Here is a 13,736-nt window from a genome sequence, read left to right on the forward strand (position 1 = left end):
TGGATTCCTTAAAACAAGGTGCAAAGCATTTCTTTGGTTATATGATGAGGTCTGAAGGATCAGAGAACCAGTATGTTAAAGTTCAAGGCCTGCAGGAGATGGTTTCGCAAACCAAGAAGGAGCTTGTACGTCTTGAGGGAGAGTTGCGTAAGGCTCAAGATGATCTGAGTTCCAGTCTGCGTGACGTTTCTGTTCCTGCCATGGAGTGCGTACTAGAATCTTCTTGGAAGGATGGCAGTCGCTTCTCTTATTATTTGTATTAGGATCTGGGTTTATGTTGTTGTGAAATATGAACGCAGCTTTTGCTTTTAGTCGAGCGTTTATATATGGAAGCTCATTCAGTGGGACTAAACTTTGCAGCATGTATGAATACCTATCTTTACATATTGTTGAAGATTGTTCTGGTGATATTGCATGTCTTGCTTGTCATTCTTTTTCTCTTTTCTTTTGAAAAGGTTGGAGCCAAATCTTGAATAGCATTTTGTTTACTGCCGGAATTGTATTATTGCCTTACTGCTGGAATTTCAGGCTAGCGTTGACCCTTTTTTTTTTTTTTTTTTTTTTTTTTTTTTTTTAAGGCTCACGCTAGCCCCCTTGTATAGATTCACGAAGTCTTCAGTTAGAGCATCTCGGTTTTGGCAAATGAGGTAAGGCAATGGTGAATATATTCAGAACCTCTTCATTTCACATTGCAAACTTCTTAATACAGATTTAAGTATCACCATGATGACGTACCTTACAAAAGCTTCTGAATGATAAAACAGAAGATGCGTCTTGCAAGTGACTACAGAGATTGATAGAGGTATTTTCTTGGAAAGGAAAATAAATGATAAGATAGGGACCCTCATGTATTAAGGTCTAGCAGTAGTAAGACTTGAGCCATTTGCCATAGATGGGATCAGTTAGTTCACCACTATTAGCATGAACAAGACGGTAATAACCACTGCTGTGAGACTCCTTAACGACAAATGGTCCCTCCCACTGAGCTGCGAACTTAGAGGGGCCAGGCATCTGTCTTCTTACCCAGTCAGTGGATTCATCATAAAATTGTGCCTCAGCGTGATGACTTTCTGACCGGTGGAACGGTACTTGATTTCCTGGCAACCTGACAGGCTTAAGTCCAATCCTCCCCTTAACACACTGGTGGTAGGTGGAAGGCACGAGCTTATGCTTGTTCAACCAAGGGCGTCCCAGCAGCGCATGGTAACTAGTGTCGGCATCAACAACATAGAATTTGGTAAGGGACTGAATTGGTCCAACCTTGAGGTTTAGTAGTATGTATCCTACAGCTTGCTCACTTCCATTTGCAAATCCAGTAATTGCCATATTTGCCTTCACAATTTTAGTCAGGGAAATTCCAGCGGCATTGAGCACTTGAAGAGATATAATGTTCAAGGAAGATCCCGTGTCTACCAAGGCTCTTCTTACGAATACACCATTGACTTGTGCTTCCAAATAGAGTGGCCTCCGGTGATCTGGATAAGAAACCTCCATATCTTTATCGGTAAACACAATGGCATTGTCTCCTTCCAGTAAGCTCCTGCCCCTTTGTGTCTCAGTCCCAGCAGCAAAACATTGAGGGCCAAATGTCTCGGATACGTCCATCAGAGCTTCAGCAGCAGCTTGCCTAGCTTGGGGCCCATACTCCAGCTGATCAAAGAGTGACTTGAACTTGGGGTTTTGCTGAAGAACTTGTGCAGCAGTAGGCTTAGTACATTGCATCACATCAACTTCCCCAACATCCTCTTCTACTTCGGTAACATGATAGACCTGATCCATAAAAGCCTGACCAACATTAGTTCTCCTTCGGCCCTCCACAGTTGGGCTGCATTCATCATGAGAGAACCATGGGTTGTTATAGCCACACGCCCTGAAATATTGTTGCCAAGAAGCTTGGTCAATAGGGCCCAGATATTTTCTCAATGTCCAAGATCCATTATCGCGATGCACGGCATCATCTCCTACGCCAGTGATAACAGAACATGTCCCTTTTCCGTGTCGTTTTGGCAACGGATCATCATCAATAGCTTGCTTCTTTGACGGGAGCTCTAGAGTACCTTCATCAATCTTTGCATGAAGGATCCTTCGCAAGGTTTGACAGGCGGGAGTAGGATGTCCCACTATTTGGTGATAACGGCAGTAGCGTGGATTCTTCTTGTCTTCCCTGGTGGGGGGTTTTTCTCGCTGCACGGGTTTGATTACTCCGTCAGCAAACAATGTATCAAGAATAGCATGAAGTTCCTCATCAGTACAAGGGACTGCCGGGACTGTTCCGGACCGTTCCTTCCTCTTCAAGTATCTTTCATCTACCATTAGAGCTTGATGTGTATCCCTCTGAGTCGTGTCTTTTTTGTCTCTCCAACTCCTCTGGTTTGAGGTGGTCTTAACAGACATGCTTGTTTTTCTCACTGCTTCAATCAATCTGGAAAATTGAGTAATGCCGATATTTTCCAAATAGACCTTGTATTCAGGCAGGATATTGCTGATGCAGATTTCCACCAATGATTCTTCATCCTTTTCATCATAACAATCCAAAGCTAAATCACGAAAGTGACGAACAAAATCCACCAGGTTCTCTCCGGCCCTTTGACGAGTGTTGTTTAGTTGTGCAATGGTCACCCTTTCCTCATATTGGAAGTATTTCCTACAGAACTTGCCTGCCATTTCGTCCCAGTTTCTAACAGAACCGGGAGCCAGGGTGGTGTACCAAGTATATGCACGATCAGTGAGGGTTTTGGAGAACTCCCTCAGCCTGAGATTATGATTGCTAGCGTGAGGGCCAAGAGCGTCGATAAATCGACTAATATGCTCTTTTGGGCTGCCTTTTCTCCCATCGAAAAGAGTAAAAGTGGGTGTTTCATAATTTTTGGGGTAAGACAAATGCATTATGCTTGAAGGGTAAGGGGGTTGAGGAGCATACTTCCAATCTTCAGAGCCACGACGCAATTCTTTTTCTAGCATGGCAACAACATCGTCTTGGGTGACAAAAGAAGGTGCCTTTTGATTGTCTGATGCTCTTGCCGCAGAGTCCTCATGGGAAACCTTCCGTGGTTGCTCTTCATCATTTGGTTGCTCAAGCTGCTTTGTTGCTGAGATTGTGTCGACCAATTGTTTCATAGTGTCGACCATCTCCTTTTGAGCCCTACCGAAAGCGCTGAGAATGTGTGCCAAGCCTGCAGGAGTGATTTCCTCCTCCTCTTGCCTCTCCTCTTGATCTTGTTGCTCTTCATGCCTGGAAATAGAATCAACATGCTCTTCTTCCTCTTGGGAAGGCATGCTGCTGTTATTCCTCTTCCTTCGCGGTGGAGCCATCTCACAGGTCAAAGCCTAGTCCCCAGTGAAGTCGCCAAAAATGTGAGGGTGATTTTGTGACTTTGACTTTTGCAGCAAGACCCTCCTACTTGTGCGAGACTAGGCCCAAAGTCATTCAATGGTTGTCCCAAGAACAACTTCATTGTAACCTATTAAACGTAACAGCAGCTATTTGGCTTGATGCTAACAGCAGCTACTTAGCTTGATGATAACAGCAGCTACTTGGCTTGATGATAACAGCAGCTACTTGGTAGCGATTTAAACTTGAGTTTATAGGAACAGGACTCATAGGCAGGAAAGCTGTGGGAGCTGGATGCATGAGAGTTTAGCAGAGAGAGAGTTCCAGCCACAACATAATTCTGGGATTTTGGGTTAAAGCTATTTGAATGTTGGTGGCTAGATTATCAGAGATGAAGCTTGATCTCTTGCTTGTGTTTCTGGGCTGTTGTGGCTTGGTTTTCTATGGCAACAAACCCGCCCTTTATAGCGGCGATCGAGAGGAAGGGTTTGCACCAAGAACCAGAGGCTTTGAAAGGGTATTCTTGATTTTGATGGGATCATTCTAAGACCTTCAGCTCTTGTTTTCCCTATGAAATCAAAAGAGTGAAAACCTGCTTTGGTCATGTGGGTAAAGACCGGTGGTGCAGGTACAGGGAGGCGATGGAAATCCCAGATTTCATGCTGCCGTGATTTCTGAGAGGCCATAATCCCTTGATTTGTGCTATTGTAAGCTGTGATTGCAAACATCTAAGTTTTATCGGAAATTAGGGCAGAATTTTGGAGGATGAGAGTTGAGAGACTTTTGTATAGACTTGGGGTTCTTACCCGAAAAAAGGACGGAGTAGTGATCCCAGCAGCAACTCGATGGAACGACATTCCTGATTTGGAGAAGACGACTCCAACGTCCTTCTTGGGCTATGGGTTCTAATGTTGTGGTCTTTGGGTAAGGAATGGCTTTAGTGGGCTCTAAGTCTTGTTGGGCTTGTTTTTCATCTCTCTACTAGCCCATGTTAAGATATTGGCCCTCGAAGCGTGAATTTTGGTTCCCAAGTCCAAAATTACCGACGGGCCTTATCATAACGATGGGCCTCGCATGATCCGTTACCTTCCACACCATATCCCGCCGTATGAGCCCCAAACGTAGCTTGGGCCTACGCGTATTGCGTGATAAATAAGCGTGTCGGTTGATTTGAAAATCCCTGTCAATCGTTTGAATATTTAGGCATCTCGTATCGCTTGTTAAATGGAGAACTCTCTTTTGACATAAGAATGGGCTCGCTTGAAGGCCCAATTAGGTTACGAGGTTGATGACTCGTTCCCTTTGCCTGTCACTAGTTAAATTCGAACTTGTGGAAATTTGGGTATCAACACAATTAAGTAGAGGTGAATAAATGTGTAGGTAAATATACCAAATAGTTAATGAAAAATGTAGCACTCAGCTCAGTCCCTAAATCCTCCTCAATCCTCATGCACAGTACATGCAAGACCAACTATAGTAGGGGTGAGCTTTCGTCCTCACTGCTCAAACATTAGCCCTAGCTAGGTTTGAAAACCAAATAGTAATTGGCGCCAGTTGAGTAAAATATAATAAAATTAAATAAAGAACTCCCAATGTGAAACCATATGAAAACGAATGAGTACCCAGGTAAAATCAAACCTGATGACCGGTCTAATACCAGCCAACTACCTCCTCACCGAAGATTTAAATCTTCAACAACAGGTGAAGGGTAGCGAGAGTGTCCATTTACGCCGTACCACCTAGATCTAGTGTTACACCTCAAAGGATGTCAAACACTATCCTGTCCGTACAGCCCCTTCGGAGGTTTAGGGGATCGAAACCCAAGGAAGTCGCTATGCCTCGCTCACTCTCAAGTCATCTCATGAACTCAAGTGTTAAATCTTAAAAACCACTTCAAACCATAAAAAAACAATGTAGGAAACATAAGAGCACTAACTAGGGTGAAGCCTCCCTACCTTGAATCAAAGTGCTTTGAATGTTATTCCAGGTCAAGTAATACCACTGCCTTTGGCTTGTGCAACCAGATTCCATGCTTCGTCATCCAATTACCATGCCAGTTGGATAAATCATCAATTCACTTGACCGGCCTTTATAATTCATCTCCAACTTAACAACATTTTTCAAAGTAGTACTAACTTATTGAAACATGAGATAAGTTGATATAAGACTCCATATACGTCTGCACCTTTGAATATCAATTAAAATAGCCCCTAAAATTCAAAGGTGAATGTAGGTACAAGTGAGTTTGAGGTAGGAACTGATGATGCTCGGAGATTTATTAGAAATTCATCTGAACAATAGTGAACTTGAAACTTTCCAGAATCAAGGTACAACATACTAAAATTTCAAGAAAATTGGCGTTCGAGAAGTAAGGGAAAAGATGGATGCAAACAGCCTGAACTGTTCAGTTTTTCTTAAAAATTCCAGCTGCATTCTATCAACTTAGAAAATTTGTCAAAAATTCATTTTGACTCCGATTGACATCAAACCAGTTGGTGATGGATTCTTGATATGTCTAGGTTTATGAACTAAAATCTCAGCATAAACACAATCAAGAGCCATATGGATTTGATAAGTAAAAGTCCAAAAGGTAAGGTTCTGATATGAATGAACTTTGAGTATGAATAAGCCATAACAAGGTTTTGATATGAGATAAAGGGAAAGACCGAGTCATAACAGGTGCAAATGGTTAGTTTAAGTACCACAAAACTTAATGAATATGAGATTCTATATCATAATTTAACTAGAAAATATGGAATTCAACAGATTGGGGCAAAACTTACCAATTGTAAAATCAATTGTGTGAACTCAAGATGGAGATGTAAACTTCATGAAATTAACTCAAATGTCGATGGAGAAACATGACCCAATCTGAGTAGAAACTGAATTTGAAAGAGGATTGGACATGCAAACACGAATTAGAATCAAATATCAGTGGTATCTTAGAACAGGATTTTCACTGAACTGTAAGCTGTCTCACCTTGATTGAGAACGAATTAACCGTTGGATTATCATGATTTTCGAGCAACGTATAGAAGACGCAATTGCGAACAACTTTCATGAAGAAGTCGTACTGATACAAAGGCTCAAACTTGCAGTTTCTGGCCATCGAAGTTGGTTGACAGCAGCAATTCGGGAAGAGGTCAGAATCTCCCTTTTCGAAGATGAACTTGCATTGGACGAACTGCTACAGTAGCATTTTCATGAACCATCAACTAAAAGCATAATGCATTTGGTTACACACTTAGAGATCGAGGAAAGGACGAAGATTGGTACCTCAATGGCTCAATCAACCCAAAAATTGGCTGGAAACGCCGGTAAGAATTCACCAAATTGGCTGGGACGAAGTCCCTGGAATCCATGTTGAAGAGCGAGGAGTATCAAGAGAAGTGAAACAGTTGCGAGAGCAATTGGAAGAGCAAGCCAAAAAGGCACAAGAGAGAGAAGCACACATGATGGAGGAACTACAAAGCAAAATGGCTGAGCAAACAAAACGAATGGAACAATTGTTTGAAGTAAGATGCGTAGAGATGGCACTCCAAAAAATGGGAGAGATGTTTAAACAATGCGGAATATCAGTGGATACACAAGAAGATGTCATGCAAACGACGTCTCAGTTTGCTCGTGACACGTCTCAAAGGCCATCGACTGTTGCTTTTTCACCAGATGATGATGTCTACCGTCCTACAATGCCATTTGATTGCCCCAATAGGCAAATTGATTAATCAAGTAAGTATATATTTATCTTTGCATTTTGACTATATTTATTGGATCTGGAACTTTTTTACAGTTCATATTATGATTTTGTACATATGCTATTTCTGATCAGTAACTCGTCTTTAACTTGGTCCATATGTTTAGGAATCATGCCTCTATCAGCCATTATGCAACAAGAACGGGAGCTAATCTTGTGGAGATGGTGGTCATTGCTTCAAGACTATTAGGATTTCAATTCAATGTCATGTTAGGATTTCAATTCAGTACTAGATTAGGATTTGAATTCGGCATTTATTTCAAATTATGTAGACCTTATAAATAACAAAACTATTTATGTACTTCTGGTAAAATTTAAATGTTGGTGGATTTGATTTTAAATATGAATATTTCATTGAGGTTCTTCTTTGCAGGGGAGTTATATATAATGGTTGTAATCATGAAACAATTGATAACGAGATGTTAGATTATTGCAGCAATATGAATTTTCATAATAGCAGATTTTAAAAAAAAAAAAATTGCTCTGAATATTAATGGTAGGTTTCAATAATTTTTTTTTAATATAAAAATTTAAATGATACCTTTGTCATAGGGTATCCAACGCATAATAGATACTGAAGAAGATTCGTAGCTTTGCTTAATTAACATTATATAAAAATTTATAATATTAAAGAAATCTCTCAAAAAAAAAAATTAAATGAAATATTAAGATATTTAGTATCTTATACGTATAAAACAAGTATTTTTATATTTCGATTAATATATAAATAGGAATTAAAAGAAAACGAAGAGAGAGAAAGAAAAACATTAATATAACATTTAAAATAAAATAAAAATAGAGACACCAAAGTCAAAAGCGTGGCTTTTGGTTACTGGAGCCTGCAATAGAGGATACACTTTTTCATTCCGTGGCTGCACCGTACCTAATGACTTTTTGATACGGTTATCCATATTCTCTAGAGCAAAAGATACAGAAAAATTAAAGTGTTCTATAAGGCATATGCTAGTAGTGAAAATCTGAGTTTGCATGCATCCATTCTCCATAGTAACTGATAGACTCAAACGTAATCATTGTACAGAAACGTTGGCATCACTGAGATGAAAATCTGGAGACTAAGTTTACAGTGATCGGGCTCTGAACGGCATAGATATGGCATGCTGAACCCCATGGATCAAGTGGGTCGGCGAATGAACCGATGCTGATCTAACCAGTATTGTCTAACTGGTCTTGAATATAAGCAGGGCTGCTAATTTACCCAATCACCCTTGTACTTTGCTAACCCGTAACCTTTTTTGTCTAACTCCAGCTCATGAACCATTTAGGTGTACACGCTAGTGAAATCGGTAACTTTCCAACAATGTAAAACTCGCATAGTTAGTTTAGAAGGACCTTAGCAAGTATACGGTCGTTGAAAACTAATTTCACAAAATAAATCTAAAAGATATCATTACTAAGGTTCCACTAAGTAAATGGTGCTATCACTTCCTCATGTCCTCGGGGACTAGGAAATTTCCCAATTACGTCACTGAAAAATTCAGGGGCCTCACACCGGCACCCATGCAATCTCACGATTTCTTGAAGCTTATTTGTGTGCTTTGTCTTTGAGTTAGATTTCTGTATATGTTAATAGTTATTTGGGTGAAATAAGCTGTACATGCAATTTTACAGAATCAGATTGAGGATATAAATGAAGCAATGAATCCCAAAAATCTAGAAACACAAGAGAGCAAAACTCCAAAAACACAAGATTGGTCTGTGTAGTAATTGTTTGAGCCCAAAAGTATTTTTGGCAAGATCCCTTGAGGGGGTTTAGCATAGTGGGCCGATTCCTGCGGCCCAAAATTAAGTCTACTTGGGTTTGGATTATAGCTTCGCCCATTCCGAGATTCATAAGAAAAACGAGCCCTTATTGGAATCAAGTAGCGGAGATTGAATAGGAAACTTCAATCAATAATCATTTTATGACAAGGAACAGTCGAAATCCTAGGATATAAATACCAGGTTTCAAGGACAAAAAAAAAAAACAACAACTCTCTCAATCAATCAATCTCAACGATTATCAAAGTCTCTCCGGAGCAAACCTACCTTCAACCTAGTTGAAAACCAGCGAAGCCAGGGTAACGCCCTCGCAACCTAACGAAGCTAAAGTCACGCTTTAGCAAAACCCGTGTTTTCTCTTACTTTCCCGTGATTGCTCTACTCAACCTACAACGTTGAGTATCGACTCGGTGACGCAAAAAGATCACAATACAAGCCCTTATCCGTAAGCCAAAAAGTCCTTTTCCGAAAGGCATAGAAAGGAACCTTGTGACTAGAGGTGGTCAACAGGCCACTAAGCACGAGCACGGCACGGGCCTAGCACGCTTAAAAGATGCCCGACACGGCCCAAGCCCGTTAGTGGCCCGGCACGACCCTAGCACGTTAGAATAACGGGTCGAGCTAGGCCTAAGAATATTGGCCCATTGGCCCGGCCCTGCCCGATCCCGTAATAGGCCCGGCACGGCCCAAGCACGACATATTGTGGGCCGGCCCGTTACAAACACAAAATTTCATTTTGTTTTTAAAAATATTAAAAAACTACAATGATGAGATTTGAATATGAAACCTTTTTATTTAAAATCTCATGACAATTCCATCAATGCTTTCTTTTATATTGTCAAAATAATGAAACAAAACATTATATCTTTGTTTTGACATAAGTATTTTTTCTAAATATTAAATATATGTTTATTAATAAAGACTAATCACATAATAATACAACTATAGAATGAAGGAAAGAATAATAGATACTAAATCTTCATTATATTAATAAAGATTAATCTCACAATAATATACTAAAAACAATATATTTTGAGTTTTTTTCTTTCTTTCTTTCTTATAGTGGAATATAAAAAATTATTAGAAATTAATCTTAAAAAGCTAAGATTAAGAAAAACGTTGTAGAACTTAATTTATTTTAATTTTCTAAATAGTTAAATAAAATTAATTTTTATTTATTTAAATTAAGATTTTAAAATCGTACTTTATAGTGGGTAGGCACGAGCACGGCCCGGCACGATATGGGCCCAGGCCCTGGGCCAGGCCGGGCTTAATGTTTAAGTAATTGGGTCGGCACGAGCCTGGCACGATAATAAATGGGCCGGCCCAAGCACGGCACGAAGCACGACTAGACCCGCTTAAAATGGGCCGGGCTGGCTCGTTTGCCACCTCTACTTGTGACGAGGTTGGTGCTCTCCTCATCCACGACGTTTGATCAAGAAGTCAGGTCAAGAGACTCCCCGACGACTGCACTCCATGGTCCTGGCACGCCTCCGCACTCAAAAGAGATTGTTTGCAACCAGACTGGTTTTGGAGCCAAACAGTAATAACTGAGGGACCTTTATTCTTAGAGATCCCAATGAAAATAATTCACTAAATGGGTATGTACGAGTTCTTTACAAACAATAAACAACGCAGACCTTAGCTAACTTACTAAACACACCTAGTAGATTGTCTAAACATGTCCTCGTAGAACTTCTCCACCTTTGAACTGTCTTCTTTGATTGACAAGTACTAACCTTAAACTTCAATCTTCAGTACACACTAAGTACTCCAACTGACCTCAAGAATAATTTGATATGCAAGATGTAATGAAAGAGTGTTAGAATCGATGATTCACTTTAACAAGTAACTAGTGAATCAATGACTCAACATGAAGAACATAGTTTTTCTTGAAATGATGAATCCTCTAGGATCAGTCGTGGCAGTGCTGGTGGCACTTCCTCGGCCTTCTCGCTCCTTGTGGAGGAGGCGGGACAATCAAATTATGCTTATGCATGCCTTATGGTAATTGTCATCATGTTGTAAAATAACCATATACATGCTCACAACATATGCACACAATCATAAAAGGGATTAAGGCTTACCTTCAGCAATTACTGGCATGGATTCCATCTTATGCAACTGCAAACACGAACACTGAATATAGCCTTCTGTTACTTACCAACTTGCTTCTCAATGGACAGAACAATATGCAAAACGTCGGTAGTAATCAGGGACCAATTCATCTGTATATATAGGTGACTTAAACCTCAAGAAGCTTCCCATTAAAGCTATCCATATCGGTTTAGGTTTCCTAGTTAGATTCTTAATGTAACACTTCATTGTAATCTTTCTTGCAGACTAAGAATAGGATTACTTACCTTAATGAATAGATACACTGCTTCATTAAGTTACAAGTATTGATTTACTGTTTGTATCCATGTTAAACTAGGATTGATATTAAGCTAATCATCAATTACTTTATGATGATATGTGTTATGTCCATATTTGATCTTACAATCTCCCCCTTGGACTCACACATATCATGCTCGATGATTTGCACCAGAGAACATCAAAACCTACTTAACTTACTGAAGTGCGCGCCAGATAACAAACTTAAATCGAAAATCCATTCCAACATGGTCAGATCACAGTTACTTATGCAGAGCAAGAAACAGTATACATTTTAACAAAAATGCAGAGTTTCAAAACCACAAACACAAGCTCCTGCAATCCACATATGTCAAACCAGAAGTGATACAATATATGTTAATGTGTATCAACAAGTAAACATATATTAGGTCCTACTTTATGTTTCTAAAACCAAAAACTCAAGCAAATTTACTGAACACTGATGGCTTAAAGATATTGCTTGAACCTTAACATCATGCTTCACATGATTTAAGCCATCTGATAGCAAGTATAACTTTAAACACAAAATCGATAATTTTCAGAACATTCAACAAAAACTGCAGTAATAACCAAAATCTGAAAATACCTCAAAATTTATTAATAATAAAATCTGTCATTACAAACAAGTTGTGATAAACAAAATAAAAGATCACAACTAAAACACAAGAACTCAAAAAACCTTAGAATTTTAAATGCTCCAACTGGACTAACTCTCTACTGAACCTAAGCATCTAAATTAGCTAAAATTCCAATGCTTGCTGTATGTTTCTGGAATGCTGCTACTGACAATGCCTTAGTGAAAGGATCTGCTAGCTGTGAATTTGTGTCAATACTCAAAACAGCTATTTCACCATGCTTTACTCTTTCTCTAACACTGTAATACTTTAGATCAATATGCTTGGAATTATTTGACCTTTTACTGTTCTTGCTAAAGAAAACTGCAGCCTCATTGTCACAATAAATCGCAAGTGTTCCAGCCACAATGTGACTCAATACTTTGGTCTGCATGAGAAAATTCCTAATCCAAAGTCCTTCACACACAGTTTCATATACTGCAATAAATTCAGCTTGCATAGTAGAAGTTGAAACAAGTGTTTGTTTCATGGTTTTCCAAGCAATAGCACCTCCTGCAAGCATGAACACATATCCACAAGTCGACTTCTTGGAGTCTGGATAATTCCCTGCAAAATCCGAGTCTGAGAATCCTATGAGTTTCAGATCCTCCACTTGCCTATAAACTAGCATATGGCTTTTAGTTCTCTGCAGGTATCTCAACACTTTCTTCCCAGCTACCCAATGTTCATGGCCTGGATTAGATTGGAATCTTGACAAAATCCCTACTGCAAAAGACAAATCCGGCCTAGTGCAGACTTGTGCATACATGAGACTTCCTACAAGTCTGGCATAAGGCTTTGACTCCATATTTTCTTTCTCAACATCACTATTGGGACTTTGCTTCTTGGTTAACTTATCTCCTTTGGACATGGGAACTTCTCCAGCTGCACACTTCTCCATACCAAATCTCTTTAAAATTTTGGTAACATAATTCTGTTGAGACAAACCAAGTAGTCTCTGTGCCCTATCTCTTTTAATCTCAATACCTAGTACATAGGATGCTTCTCCTAAGTCTTTCATGTCAAAATTCCTTGATAGAAAACTCTTGGTATCTTTAAGCAATTTAATGTTACTGCTAGCCAAAAGTATATCATCCACATAGAGTACCAGAAAAATAAAATTGTTCCCAACAGTCTTCAAATAAACACACTCATCAACAAGATTTTCTGTAAATCCAAAAGTAGAAATCACAGAATCAAATTTCTTGTACCACTGTCTAGAAGCTTGTTTTAGGCCATAAATTGATTTTCTTAACTTACACACTAAGTTTTCACTTCCAGCTTGTACAAACCCTTCTGGCTGTCTCATATAAATCACTTCATCTAGTTCGCCATTCAAGAAAGCTGTTTTAACATCCATCTGGTGCAGCTCCATATCAAAATGAGCCACTAAAGCCATGATTATCCTAAACGAGTCTTTTGTAGAAACTGGAGAAAAAGTCTCAGTAAAGTCAATGCCCTCCTTCTGTGTAAAACCCTTGGCAACTAATCTTGCTTTATGTCTCTCTACATTGCCATTTGCATCTCTTTTGGTTTTGAAAACCCATTTACAACCTATAGGCTTCTGGTTGGGGTCAGGTTCAACTAATTCCCAAACTGCATTTTGACTCATGGAATTAATTTCTGCTTCCATTGCTAGCTGCCATTGATGAGATTCACTACTTTCAATGGCCTGATTAAATGTAGTTGGATCATTGTCCTCTGCACAGTCCATTTCAATTTCTGCTTCTTGTAGATAAACAATGTAGTCACTCTCTTCCCCCCCATAAGTTGGTTTTCTTGCTCTCTGTGATCTTCTAGGTTGAGCTACTAGAGGATTTTGAGGTTCAGTTACTTGACCAGTTACGTGGTCAGTTACTTGGTC

The sequence above is a fragment of the Rosa chinensis genome, chromosome 7, assembly GCF_002994745.2.
Source record: "Rosa chinensis cultivar Old Blush chromosome 7, RchiOBHm-V2, whole genome shotgun sequence".
NCBI lineage: Eukaryota > Viridiplantae > Streptophyta > Magnoliopsida > Rosales > Rosaceae > Rosa > Rosa chinensis.